General features: G+C 43.7%; 1 pseudogene across 1 annotated transcript in view; it reads right to left on the reverse strand.

The window, feature by feature from the left end:
* Window positions 1–1617: 1617 nt before the first annotated feature.
* LOC306938711 (peroxisomal ATPase PEX1-like) overlaps window positions 1618–15511 on the reverse strand; it is a 75521-nt pseudogene continuing 61627 nt past the window's right edge. Inside the window, exons 17-21 of the transcript XR_013792565.1 lie at window positions 14608–14790; window positions 8917–9159; window positions 5304–5492; window positions 4471–4610; window positions 1618–1820 (exon numbers count right to left, since the gene is read on the reverse strand). The product of XR_013792565.1 is annotated as a peroxisomal ATPase PEX1-like (transcript). The remainder of the gene's footprint in view (window positions 1821–4470; window positions 4611–5303; window positions 5493–8916; window positions 9160–14607; window positions 14791–15511) is intronic.

Below are 15511 nucleotides of genomic sequence, written 5' to 3' on the forward strand. Positions count from 1 at the left end.
AGTTACTGCCGCTGATTGGCCGACCTCGTACATGCTGGATGTTTTTAATGCTGTTGTGTCGTGGGTCTATTTAATAACTAGTCTCCGGTTATGGCCCGATCTTAGCTTTGTTAATTCATTTCAAAATAAGAAAGAGGACGACATGTTTCCTCTTTAAAACTGTGTTCCTCCTAAAAATGTAGATAGACTACAGCAGATACAGAGGTGTTAGCCATTTCCACAACAAATTCATCATTAAAGGGGAATACCACTCATTTTCAACATTTTACTATGTCATTAATAATACCTTAGTGCTGTGATTCACCACATCTTGATCAAGATGTGATTCACCATGTTAATGATTTTTTTTCAGAGGGTGAATTAAACTGTGTCTGGTGAACAGTTTAAATGCCAAAGCAAAAGAGGATTTCTATAAGGGACGACGTTTAAGACACGCTCCATAGCGTGTACGCATACTTACTGTAATTTACAATAGGCCCACAATGGAGCTACGCTCTCTGGCTTTGTATGTTACATGTGTAATTGTCTTCATCAATCAATCATTCAGCTCCCGATTTCAATACAGTAATACATTCAAGTCCATAGTAGTAGGTGCATTATAAAGAGAACAAATAATAAAACGGTTGAATGAATCTTGATGAATCTTCACCAAAAAGTAGATTAGATTTTATTTTACATAATCATGTACATTTTATTACAAGATACATTCAAGTGAATTCAATTCATAATCATTTAAAAAAACAATAGGAAACATTAAATTAAATATTAAGATCTTTGATTTACATTGTTAAGTTGTAATCCAACAAAGCTAACGCCAACAGACAGGCTAGCGTGTCATTAGGCTAGTGTGACGCGCTGTCCAGGTTGAAAGGCGACTGAGGTCTGCACATCTTCTCCTGTGCCACCGAATGCTTCGTACCTAGAGAAAGATAAACAAATAAATAAATGTAAACATGTTGGTTTCTCCTGTACCACCGAATGCTTCGTAACTAGAGAAAGATACACAAATAAATGTAAACATGTTGGTTTCTCCTGTACCACCGAATGCTTCGTACCTAGAGAAAGATACACAAATAAATGTAAACATGTTGGTTTCTCCTGTACCACCGAATGCTTCGTAACTAGAGAAAGATACACAAATAAATGTAAACATGTTGGTTTCTCCTGTACCACCGAATGCTTCGTACCTAGAGAAAGATACACAAATAAATGTAAACATGTTGGTTTCTCCTGTACCACCGAATGCTTCGTAACTAGAGAAAGATACACAAATAAATGTAAACATGTTGGTTTCTCCTGTACCACCGAATGCTTCGTACCTAGAGAAAGATACACAAATAAATGTAAACATGTTGGTTTCTGCTGTACCACCGAATGCTTCGTACCTAGAGAAAGATACACAAATAAATAAATAAATGTAAACATGTTGGTTTCTCCTGTACCACCGAATGCTTCGTACCTAGAGAAAGATACACAAATAAATGTAAACATGTTGCATTATAAAGAGAACAAATAATAAAACGGTTGAATGAATCTTGATGAATCTTCACCAAAAAGTAGATTAGATTTTATTTTACATAATCATGTACATTTTATTACAAGATACATTCAAGTGAATTCAATTCATAATCATTTAAAAAAACAATAGGAAACATTAAATTAAATATTAAGATCTTTGATTTACATTGTTAAGTTGTAATCCAACAAAGCTAACGCCAACAGACAGGCTAGCGTGTCATTAGGCTAGTGTGACGCGCTGTCCAGGTTGAAAGGCGACTGAGGTCTGCACATCTTCTCCTGTGCCACCGAATGCTTCGTACCTAGAGAAAGATAAACAAATAAATAAATGTAAACATGTTGGTTTCTCCTGTACCACCGAATGCTTCGTAACTAGAGAAAGATACACAAATAAATGTAAACATGTTGGTTTCTCCTGTACCACCGAATGCTTCGTACCTAGAGAAAGATACACAAATAAATGTAAACATGTTGGTTTCTCCTGTACCACCGAATGCTTCGTAACTAGAGAAAGATACACAAATAAATGTAAACATGTTGGTTTCTCCTGTACCACCGAATGCTTCGTACCTAGAGAAAGATACACAAATAAATGTAAACATGTTGGTTTCTCCTGTACCACCGAATGCTTCGTAACTAGAGAAAGATACACAAATAAATGTAAACATGTTGGTTTCTCCTGTACCACCGAATGCTTCGTACCTAGAGAAAGATACACAAATAAATGTAAACATGTTGGTTTCTGCTGTACCACCGAATGCTTCGTACCTAGAGAAAGATACACAAATAAATAAATAAATGTAAACATGTTGGTTTCTCCTGTACCACCGAATGCTTCGTACCTAGAGAAAGATACACAAATAAATGTAAACATGTTGGTTTCTGCTGTACCACCGAATGCTTCGTACCTAGAGAAAGATACACAAATAAATAAATGTAAACATGTTGGTTTCTCCTGTACCACCGAATGCTTCGTACCTAGAGAAAGATACACACATAAATGTAAACATGTTGGTTTCTGCTGTACCACCGAATGCTTCGTAACTAGAGAAAGATACACAAATAAATGTAAACATGTTGGTTTCTCCTGTACCACCGAATGCTTCGTACCTAGAGAAAGATACACAAATAAATAAATGTAAACATGTTGGTTTCTCCTGTACCACCGAATGCTTCGTACCTAGAGAAAGATACACAAATAAATGTAAACATGTTGGTTTGTGCTGTACCACCGAATGCTTCGTACCTAGAGAAAGATACACAAATAAATGTAAACATGTTGGTTTCTGCTGTACCACCGAATGCTTCGTAACTAGAGAAAGATACACAAATAAATGTAAACATGTTGGTTTCTCCTGTACCACCGAATGCTTCGTACCTAGAGAAAGATACACAAATAAATAAATGTAAACATGTTGGTTTCTCCTGTACCACCGAATGCTTCGTACCTAGAGAAAGATACACACATAAATGTAAACATGTTGGTTTCTGCTGTACCACCGAATGCTTCGTACCTAGAGAAAGATACACAAATAAATGTAAACATGTTGGTTTCTCCTGTACCACCGAATGCTTCGTAACTAGAGAAAGATACACAAATAAATAAATGTCAACATGTTGGTTTCTCCTGTACCACCAAATGCTTCGTAACTGGCCTAAAATCTGAACCCCCCCCCCAACCCCTTTTTCCCCTCACTGTATATGTTTCTTTTCCCTTTTTACCTCCCTTATGATGAATTCCTGTTCTGTTCTTTGACTATATATAGAAGTGTCTATTTGTACATCTCTAAATGTTTTGATGAATTGAACAAGGTGGACCCTCTTGTAAACAAGTGTAATGCTTAATTGGGTCGTCCACTCACAGTTAACAGTCTTTGTATTGAGTTTGTGCTTGAAATGTACTGTAATTCTGCAAACTCTTAATAAATATTTCAATCAATCAATCAAAACCTAGAGAAAGATACACAAATAAATGTAAACACGTTGGTTTCTCCTGTACCACAGATTACCGAATGCTTCATATTACGATACAATATTACTTTTTTATCAGCTCCCACAGACATTTGTCTTGCGTCCCAGCAGCTATGTATGCAACACATATACTGTAATACACACATTTGACTTAACACACAGAAACAAAACTAAACTAAACACATGCATAAACACATGAAAGACGAGAGCCGTGTCCGTGGCTCGGCGTAACCCTGGCCAGACTCCCTCCTAAAGCTAGCAAAATAAACTAGAATAAAACAGTACAGTAGTGCATCCCGTGGATGCAGAGGCCGTTGTTTTATTGCGCCCCTTAAGGATGCTAATATACAGCTTGGTTACAAAATGTAAACAGCTCGTGTTCATATTTGGAAGCCTCGGTAATGTCCATAAGTCAGTCGTGAGAGGCCTGCAGATTGCAGGAATGCCCAATAAGCCAAGAGCTAAGGCATTGGCAAAAGTCTGTTCAGTGTCTGTGATAATTTTGCAGTCGCAACATATGGATTTTTTTTTTATGTAAACACTGCATTTGTTAATATTGGTCGTTGTTGTCTCCGTTAAATGCAGAGCGACTTCACTGTTTCAGCTGAGAACTAGATCTTGTCCGTTTTAAATTTCAATGATCTGTTTTTATTGTATACATTTTTGTGTGGACCCCAGGAAGACTAGCGACCACTTTGTGGTCTAATAAAGAATAAAGACAGAAAAAAGGCAATGCTTCCTGACTGTACCCGTGATCTGTATCCTGAAACACTTGTCGTCGAGTTTCCCAAATTTGGTGCGTCTACTACCGATAGTGTTCAAGAATGTCTTCTTAAATGTGAACACAAATAAAGATGTTAAATGTGTGCGTGTCCCGTTTATACACATGTGTTATTGTACGCAATAACTTTGCACATTCTCAGAGTTATGGAAGTCCTTGAAATACATTAAAAAAAATGTTTTTGTTTTTGGGGTACTCACAGGTTGCTGTACGAGGTCCAGTCAGCCTTGCTGAGCGAGGGTCTGGTGGTCAGCAGGGCTGAGGTCAGATGAGACTGACTGAGCAGCAGGCCTGATCCACTGGACACTGGAGTCACCTGATGACCACTGTCCTGCAGACCCTGCAACACACACACACACACACACACACACACACACACACACACACACACACACACACACACACACACACACACACACACACACACACACACACACACACACACACACACACACACACACAAAAACTGGTTATATGGACTTCGAACAAAGTAGAACATAAAAATAGGGTTTACATTTTGCCACTTGTCTGAGCACGGCAACCACCCCTGTAGACCAGAAATCACACAGGCTGGCTATTATTTTTTAAATCGTGAAAATGTGTGCAAAATTCATTGATATATATTCTAATGTTTTGAACTCATATCTTTGCTTCTAGGGGGTCCCTGGAACAACATATTTTCAGATGGGGGGGGGGGGGGGTCGGCTGCCAATTACATTTTAATATTTGGGGTCCTTGACTTAAAAAAGATTGAGCACCACCAGAAAACCGTTTGGAAGGATTTAGAAGACATTTTGTAGAATCGCGTCCTCAGGTTTTAACCCATTTAGGCCTGACGTCGAAATTAAAAAAAAAAGTCTTCTGAAAGAATATATATTCAAAGATTTGTGCTGCATTTTCACGATTTTAAAAAAATAGCAGACCTACACGCTTGTAGATCTGCTATTTTTCAACAGCTAAAGTATAACATAATGCTTTAAAACACCAAAAGGGGTTCCCGCCCCAAAATGGGTTAATTAAAGTGTTAACTCACATGGTCTCTCCTGTGGCTGATCTTGATGGTTCTGATCTCCTGCTGCAGTCTCTCCATCTGCTCCGGGCTGAGCTCCTCGAAGCCCCTCTGGACCGAGGGCATGTAGGCCGGGGGGAGTCGCACCGGCAACCCTGCTGCTGTGAGCTCCTGGCTCGTGGAGTTTGGACCAGAGACGCCGCACTGAGAGTTCTGTTTTCAAAAGAAAGATGTCTCACAACCGCCATCTAGTGGCTGTCTTGTGTATGTGTGGTGCCCTCTAGTAATCATGTATTTTAAAACCCATTTAGGCCTGACATCGAAATAAAAAAAAACGTTCGCTCTGAAAAGAATATATATTCAAAGATCTGTGCCGCATTTTCACGATTTTTCAAAAATAGCAGACCTACAAGCTCGTAGCGCGCCACTCGGTGGCGCGCTATGAGCTTGTAGATCTGCTATTTTTCAATAGCTAAAGTATAACATATACATAATGCTTAGTTAAAACACCAAAACGGGTTCCCGCCCAGAATGGGTTAAAAATGTAACCGTTAAATCATTTGATGATCAGTAATACTTGCAGTGGTGGAAGAAGTACTTTTATTTTTAATGTTTTTTTTGTGGCTTTCGCCTTTATTTTATATTTTTGTATGGAGGGACAGACAGTAGGCTGACAGGAAATGGGGAGAGAGATGGGGGGGGAAGACATGCAGTAAAGGCCGTCGGGATCGGGAGTCGAACCCGCGGCACACTGCCAGACTGGATTACCAGCCAAGGTGCCTGGACCGCTGAGCCACGGCCCAGGCCAGAAGTACTACTTTTAATGAAGTAAAAGTGTCAGTACTACAATATACTGTGAAAAGCAACATGCCTGTATTCAAAATCTCACTTGAGTAAAAGTATAATCCCCCCCCCCCCCCCCCCCCCACTTTTTCCCTCACTGTATATGTTTCTTTTCCCTTTTTACCTCCTTTATGATGAATTCCTGTTCTGTCCCTTGTCTGTATAGAAGTGTCTATTTGTACGTCTCTAAATGTTTTTGATGAATTGAACATGGTGGACCCTATTGGAAACAAGTGTAATGCTTAATTGGGTCGTCCACTCAGTTAACAGCCTTTGTATTGAGTTTGTGCTTGAAATGTACTGTAATTCTGCAAACTGTTAATAAATATTTCAATCAATCAATCAATGGTGTACTAAATGGCCTAAATTGTGGTATTGGTATCAAAATATGCTTAGTTTTATTAGAGATTCTGAACATACTACAGCTAATTATTTTTAATCGTACAATCTTCGTTATAGGCAGATTTATTTTAAACAAGATTACAAAAAAAAAAACATATTTAGATTTGTATTATCGTGAGAAGAACAATGGCTTCCATTATTGCATTGCAACTTTTCAGGAATAGAAAGCCTGCAGTTACTAGTATTAGCTTGGATTCCCCATCGATGATGTCACTGGTGGACGCGTTTCTGAACTGCCCACAGCCCTTCCATATGAGACACAGACCGAGTAGAAAACAATTGTGGCATTTTATCATGAACATTAACCCATTTTGGTGTTTTAACTATTGAAAAATAGCAGATCTACAAGTTCATAGTGCGGCACTCGGTGCCGCGCTATGAGCTTGTAGATCTGCTATTTTTGAACATTTGTGAAAATGTGCCTCAAATCTTTGAATATATATTATTACAGACTTACAGAGTGAACATTTTAACTCATATCTTTGCTTCTGTGGGGTCACTGGAAGAACATATTTTCAGATGGGGGGTCGGAGGCATATTACATATAATTTTTGGGGTTCTTGACATGAAATATTGAGCACCACTGATACAGAAACATAAGGTTTTTCAGAAAACTGTCAGGATTTTGAAGACATTTTTAAAATTTCGACGTCAGGCCTAAACGGGTTAATGAGGACCAATAAAGGGTAGCATGTATAAAGTGAATGATAAACCGAGTGGCAAAGTCAGTTTAATGTCGTTTAACGTTGTTTAATGCAATCGGATAGGACTTTTCTGTGTGGACATCCACACAGAAAAGTAAAACTACTTTTCTACTACTTTTCTGTCAAGGCCAGAAAAGTAGTTTTTTTGCCACTCAGTAGGCGTTCCTGCATAACTGGTGTGCCCGCACTTTTTTGACTCGAGAACTACTTTTAACAGTTTGACGCCATACCCCGCGGAACCCGCCTTTTAATCAAATGTGACAAAATTTGACTGAGGGACTGCCATTGGATTTTTTTTTTTTTTTTCGGTTCACTTCTGTGGTCTCTAACATTACACCTAGCTACATGTTTGGGCATTTATTTCATATTTACATGTCGATTTCAGCTCTGACACTTATTTCAGACATGCTTTAGTATGTGAAGAGTCTGCCTGTGATATTAACTCATTTTGAAAAAAAAGAAGAAAAAAAAAGGTTTTTCTCCTCTGGTGAAAAGCTGTAATTTGCGCGATGGCAGGCTCTAGGTCAAATCTGGTCACAAATATCCAACGCTGCCGACATTGTTTTATTACCTTTGGAGCATACGCTGAAGTATTTGCAGCTTTCAACCACGAAAACCATGACAATGCGAAAGAAACCAAAGTGCAGAGCAAGTTGTAGTCCAAACAAACCCCCCGTCCACTTGCATTGGGCTCAATTTCCCAGAAGCCCTAGCAGCCCAGATGATGACTTGATTTCCGGTTTCGTCATCATAACGCGACGGCCTCGTCATCAGGTCCCGGATAAATGCGCTGTTTATTTTTAATTATTTTAAAACAGAGAATTAAACGCATTAAACAAATAGCGGGAATAGCGTATTATGCAGCGGCGGAACACTGGATCAAACAATTAGCGGCACTAGGACTGTTAAACTGAGCAGCTCAACAAGATCTACCCACCCACAAACATATTATCCCATTGCTGTTTAATAGTTTTAAACCGTTACCTGAGGCGTTAGATATAAGACAAACACTTAACATGGGAAATAGAAGGGCAACATGGAATTGGCATAGGTTTTTTTTACTTTGTAATGTTTGTCTGCAACACTCTTGAAAACAATGTATTGCTTTGTGGGTTTGAGCTGACGGGTCCTTTTTATGTCATGTATCAATCAAGTCACCTTAACACAATCAGTGCCGGAAGTCCTTCAAAATAGGAGCTCTGGGGTGCCGGAACAACATGGCCGATTTTACTCGGAAACCCATGACCCGGAAACAATCCACAAAAAAAAAAGTTTACTTTACATAGCTAGCTTACATTGCGATCGTTTTAATTTATACGATATATGACCCAAAAAGCGTTTATATTTTGCGGGAGAGACGGATGAGGAGCAGAAATGAAGCGCCAGTATATCGATCCGTTCAACACCACAGAGAGCGCCCTGGATTAGGAGAGACGAGTCATTCTTTCCGCCGCGCTAACGGCTATGTCAATGATAAGCTAACAATTGCCTAGCATACGGTAGCCGAAAGGCGAACTGACAAATTAAAAAAAGGAAAAAATTCAGAATATTCTTATCTCGCCCCGTAGCATTGAGGATGCGCTAAGACGTGTGAGGACGTCGGATGTACGCGTCGATTGGGACCCCTAGGACGTGCTGACACGTCGGATGGACGGAAACGGTTAATGTGTTCCCAAACATGGTCTCACCCGTCCAGACAGCGATACGGTGGCGTTGTTGTTGTTGTTCCCCCCCGGCTCCGACTCGTAGGAGCTTCCGAAGTAGAGCCTCCACAGGTTGCTGCGCTGGAGCTCCGCCTCCGGATGCCGCTGGTCCGCCCCAGGCCCCGCCCCCGACTCCGCCTCCCCGGCAGAGTCGTCCGATCCGCTGCTGTGGTTCAGGAAGACCATGGAGCCCAGGCTCATGTCGCTGTCTGACCCCGACGTCAACTCCTGGACGCCCCAAAACGGAGAACAAAGATGACATGTGGGTACCTTGTGGGTACCATGTGTACGGAGCAGTAGTTATCGTGGATTTAACCCATTTTGACCTGAGATCAGATTCTAAAAATGTCTTCTACATCCTGACAGTTTTCTGAAAAAGCTATGTTTCTATGTCAGTCGTTCTTCGATTTTTCAAAAAATAGCAGACCTACAAGCTCGTAGCGCGCCACCGAGTGGCGTGCTACGAGCTTGTGTGTGAGATGTGTGTGATGTGAAATGTGATGAAAAATGATAGTCACTTTCAGTAGTAGAGCACTGTAGAGGGGAGCTGTGTGTGTCTGTGACCGTTCCCAGGTGATGATGGTCGTTGATACTCATCAAGGAAGGCAATTATGTTTCTGCACTGTCAAAAGTAATGTTAACGTAGTAGGAAGATAAATTATATAAAATTAAAAAAACGTTTATATCGTGAAAAATCGTATCGTGAACCTCATATCGTACTACGAATCGTATCGTGAGTTGAGTGAATCGTTACATGCCTAGTCAAGACCAAATGAGTGATTTGTGAAAGTGCGAACGAACGCCAGAGCGCACAACCAAACATAAAATGCTCTCTTCTCCATAGACTCCACTAGTCCCTCCCTAACATTCTCTTCTCCACAGACTCCACTAGTCCCTCCCTAACATTCTCTTCTCCACAGACTCCACTAGTCCCTCCCTAACATTCTCTTCTCCACAGACTCCACTAGTCCCTCCCTAACATTCTCTTCTCCACAGACTCCACTAGTCCCTCCCTAACATTCTCTTCTCCACAGACTCCACTAGTCCCTCCCTAACATTCTCTTCTCCACAGACTCCACTAGTCCCTCCCTAACATCTTCTCCACAGACTCCACTAGTCCCTCCCTGACATTCTCTTCTCCACAGACTCCACTAGTCCCTCCCTAACATCTTCTCCACAGACTCCACTAGTCCCTCCCTAACATCTTCTCCACAGACTCCACTAGTCCCTCCCTAACATCTTCTCCACAGACTCCACTAGTCCCTCCCTAACATCTTCTCCACAGACTCCACTAGAGTCCCTCCCTAACATCTTCTCCACAGACTCCACTAGAGTCCCTCCCTAACATCTTCTCCACAGACTCCACTAGTCCCTCCCTAACATCTTCTCCACAGACTCCACTAGAGTCCCTCCCTAACATCTTCTCCACAGACTCCACTAGAGTCCCTCCCTAACATCTTCTCCACAGACTCCACTAGTCCCTCCCTAACATCTTCTCCACAGACTCCACTAGAGTCCCTCCCTAACATCTTCTCCACAGACTCCACTAGAGTCCCTCCCTAACATCTTCTCCACAGACTCCACTAGTCCCTCCATAACATTCTCTTCTCCACAGACTCCACTAGTCCCTCCATAACATTCTCTTCTCCACAGACTCCACTAGTCCCTCCCTAACATCTTCTCCACAGACTCCACTAGAGTCCCTCCCTAACATCTTCTCCACAGACTCCACTAGTCCCTCCCTAACATCTTCTCCACAGACTCCACTAGAGTCCCTCCCTAACATCTTCTCCACAGACTCCACTAGTCCCTCCCTAACATCTTCTCCACAGACTCCACTAGAGTCCCTCCCTAACATCTTCTCCACAGACTCCACTAGAGTCCCTCCCTAACATCTTCTCCACAGACTCCACTAGAGTCCCTCCCTAACATCTTCTCCACAGACTCCACTAGTCCCTCCATAACATTCTCTTCTCCACAGACTCCACTAGTCCCTCCATAACATTCTCTTCTCCACAGACTCCACTAGTCCCTCCCTAACATCTTCTCCACAGACTCCACTGACTAGTCCCTCCCTAACATCTTCTCCACAGACTCCACTAGAGTCCCTCCCTAACATCTTCTCCACAGACTCCACTAGAGTCCCTCCCTAACATCTTCTCCACAGACTCCACTAGAGTCCCTCCCTAACATCTTCTCCACAGACTCCACTAGAGTCCCTCCCTAACATCTTCTCCACAGACTCCACTAGAGTCCCTCCCTAACATCTTCTACACAGACTCCACTAGAGTACCTCCCTAACATCTTCTCCACAGACTCCACTAGAGTCCCTCCCTAACATCTTCTCCACAGACTCCACTAGAGTCCCTCCCTAACATCTTCTCCACAGACTCCACTAGAGTCCCTCCCTAACATCTTCTCCACAGACTCCACTAGTCCCTCCCTAACATCTTCTCCACAGACTCCACTAGAGTCCCTCCCTAACATCTTCTCCACAGACTCCACTAGAGTCCCTCCCTAACATCTTCTCCACAGACTCCACTAGAGTCCCTCCCTAACATCTTCTCCACAGACTCCACTAGAGTCCCTCCCTAACATCTTCTCCACAGACTCCACTAGAGTCCCTCCCTAACATCTTCTCCACAGACTCCACTAGAGTCCCTCCCTAACATCTTCTCCACAGACTCCACTAGAGTCCCTCCCTAACATCTTCTCCACAGACTCCACTAGAGTCCCTCCCTAACATCTTCTCCACAGACTCCACTAGAGTCCCTCCCCAACATCTTCTCCACAGACTCCACTAGAGTCCCTCCCTAACATCTTCTCCACAGACTCCACTAGTCCCTCCCTAACATCTTCTCCACAGACTCCACTAGAGTCCCTCCCTAACATCTTCTCCACAGACTCCACTAGAGTCCCTCCCTAACATCTTCTCCACAGACTCCACTAGAGTCCCTCCCTAACATCTTCTCCACAGACTCCACTAGTCCCTCCCTAACATCTTCTCCACAGACTCCACTAGTCCCTCCCTAACATCTTCTCCACAGACTCCACTAGAGTCCCTCCCTAACATCTTCTCCACAGACTCCACTAGTCCCTCCCTAACATCTTCTCCACAGACTCCACTAGTCCCTCCCTAACATCTTCTCCACAGACTCCACTAGAGTCCCTCCCTAACATCTTCTCCACAGACTCCACTAGAGTCCCTCCCTAACATCTTCTCCACAGACTCCACTAGAGTCCCTCCCTAACATCTTCTCCACAGACTCCACTAGAGTCCCTCCCTAACATCTTCTCCACAGACTCCACTAGAGTCCCTCCCTAACATCTTCTCCACAGACTCCACTAGAGTCCCTCCCTAGCATCTTCTCCACAGACTCCACTAGAGTCCCTCCCTAACATCTTCTCCACAGACTCCACTAGAGTCCCTCCCTAACATCTTCTCCACAGACTCCACTAGTCCCTCCCTAACATCTTCTCCACAGACTCCACTAGAGTCCCTCCCTAACATCTTCTCCACAGACTCCACTAGAGTCCCTCCCTAACATCTTCTCCACAGACTCCACTAGTCCCTCCCTAACATCTTCTCCACAGACTCCACTAGTCCCTCCCTAACATCTTCTCCACAGACTCCACTAGAGTCCCTCCCTAACATCTTCTCCACAGACTCCACTAGAGTCCCTCCCTAACATCTTCTCCACAGACTCCACTAGAGTCCCTCCCTAACATCTTCTCCACAGACTCCACTAGAGTCCCTCCCTAACATCTTCTCCACAGACTCCACTAGAGTCCCTCCCTAACATCTTCTCCACAGACTCCACTAGAGTCCCTCCCTAACATCTTCTCCACAGACTCCACTAGTCCCTCCCTAACATCTTCTCCACAGACTCCACTAGAGTCCCTCCCTAACATCTTCTCCACAGACTCCACTAGAGTCCCTCCCTAACATCTTCTCCACAGACTCCACTAGAGTCCCTCCCTAACATCTTCTCCACAGACTCCACTAGTCCCTCCCTAACATCTTCTCCACAGACTCCACTAGAGTCCCTCCCTAACATCTTCTCCACAGACTCCACTAGAGTCCCTCCCTAACATCTTCTCCACAGACTCCACTAGAGTCCCTCCCTAACATCTTCTCCACAGACTCCACTAGAGTCCCTCCCTAACATCTTCTCCACAGACTCCACTAGAGTCCCTCCCTAACATCTTCTCCACAGACTCCACTAGAGTCCCTCCCTAACATCTTCTCCACAGACTCCACTAGAGTCCCTCCCTAACATCTTCTCCACAGACTCCACTAGTCCCTCCCTAACATCTTCTCCACAGACTCCACTAGAGTCCCTCCCTAACATCTTCTCCACAGACTCCACTAGTCCCTCCCTAACATCTTCTCCACAGACTCCACTAGAGTCCCTCCCTAACATCTTCTCCACAGACTCCACTAGAGTCCCTCCCTAACATCTTCTCCACAGACTCCACTAGTCCCTCCCTAAAATCTTCTCCACAGACTCCACTAGTCCCTCCCTAACATCTTCTCCACAGACTCCACTAGAGTCCCTCCCTAACATCTTCTCCACAGACTCCACTAGAGTCCCTCCCTAACATCTTCTCCACAGACTCCACTAGAGTCCCTCCCTAACATCTTCTCCACAGACTCCACTAGTCCCTCCCTAACATCTTCTCCACAGACTCCACTAGTCCCTCCCTAACATCTTCTCCACAGACTCCACTAGTCCCTCCCTAACATCTTCTCCACAGACTCCACTAGTCCCTCCCTAACATCTTCTCCACAGACTCCACTAGAGTCCCTCCCTAACATCTTCTCCACAGACTCCACTAGAGTCCCTCCCTAACATCTTCTCCACAGACTCCACTAGAGTCCCTCCCTAACATCTTCTCCACAGACTCCACTAGAGTCCCTCCCTAACATTCTCTTCTCCACAGACTCCACTAGAGTCCCTCCCTAACATCTTCTCCACAGACTCCACTAGTCCCTCCCTAACATCTTCTCCACAGACTCCACTAAGAGTCCCTCCCTAACATCTTCTCCACAGACTCCACTAGAGTCCCTCCCTAACATCTTCTCCACAGACTCCACTAGAGTCCCTCCCTAACATCTTCTCCACAGACTCCACTAGAGTCCCTCCCTAACATCTTCTCCACAGACTCCACTAGAGTCCCTCCCTAACATCTTCTCCACAGACTCCACTAGAGTCCCTCCCTAACATCTTCTCCACAGACTCCACTAGAGTCCCTCCCTAACATCTTCTCCACAGACTCCACTAGATTCCCTCCCTAACATCTTCTCCACAGACTCCACTAGAGTCCCTCCCTAACATCTTCTCCACAGACTCCACTAGAGTCCCTCCCTAACATCTTCTCCACAGACTCCACTAGAGTCCCTCCCTAACATTTTAGTCTAGTTTATTTGTTGACGACATTGTCAGTATATTTAGTCACAGCTTTAGTCATCATGGCAAAATTTATTTTCTTCGTTTTGGTCAGTGAAAAAAGGTAGTCGACGGACACTATTTGTCATCGTTTTAGTCGACGGAATCAACACTGTCGTTCTGTACTGACCTGTGTGTTGTTGCTGACCGCTGCCAGGCTGCAGTGTGCTGTACTGACCTGTGTGTTGCTGCTGACCGCTGCCAGGCTGCAGGGTGCTGTACTGACCTGTGTGTTGCTGCTGACCGCTGCCAGGCTGCAGTGTGCCGCCTCCAGCTGTGCGTTGTACAGCAGGGCTCTCAGGTCGGCTCCGGTGAACAGCTCCGTGGCGGCGGCCAGACGCCCCAGGTCCACGTCGTCGGCCAGGGGCAGACCCAAGCTCAGAGCCCTGAGGATCTCCACACGATCCTCCTGGACACGCCGCCCCGCCAGAGGAGAGAGAGACACCCCCAGACGGTTTTGAGGCGGTTAGATAGATCCACACCAAAAGACAGTTCGAATCGAACCCTAGCTAGCATCCTTTTATGGAGGGGGAACATTTGCCGAAACTAAGCCGATCTGAAAGCTCACAACGTGTCGCGATCTACCACCTTACATCGTGTTGATGTAGCTCGACTAGTTGAATTATTTGTAAATGTATTTAAATGATTAAATGTATTTAAAAATAGTAAAATATGGCTAATGTGTTTATGGATAAGGGGCGGGCCCACGGTGTACAGGGGACGTCCTAGGAGACACAACTACTAGAAATTATATAGAGTGTTATGTTTTAAGTTGGCCTACTTTGTGTGTTTTACTGTATCACCTTTTTGTCTTTGTAAATCACTGCGTAAACTTAAATAGTTTGTTTTTCTAATAATAATACAATATTATGCGATACCATACTATGTTATTATATGGTCTGTCAGGTGGAAACCTCATATGTCTGTTACTTTATACCATACTATGTTATTATATGGTCTGTCAGGTGGAAACCTAATATGTCTGTTACTTTAAACCTAATATGTCTGTTACTTTATTATTATATCGTCTGTCAGGTGGAAACCTCATATGTCTGTTACTTTTCGGTGTTCTGTCCTCTGAGTGGGGTCGTTCAGTGACGCACTCACATCAGGACAACCCCAGCCTCTGA

The sequence above is a fragment of the Electrona antarctica genome (genome assembly GCF_951216825.1).
Source record: "Electrona antarctica genome assembly, chromosome: 15".
NCBI lineage: Eukaryota > Metazoa > Chordata > Actinopteri > Myctophiformes > Myctophidae > Electrona > Electrona antarctica.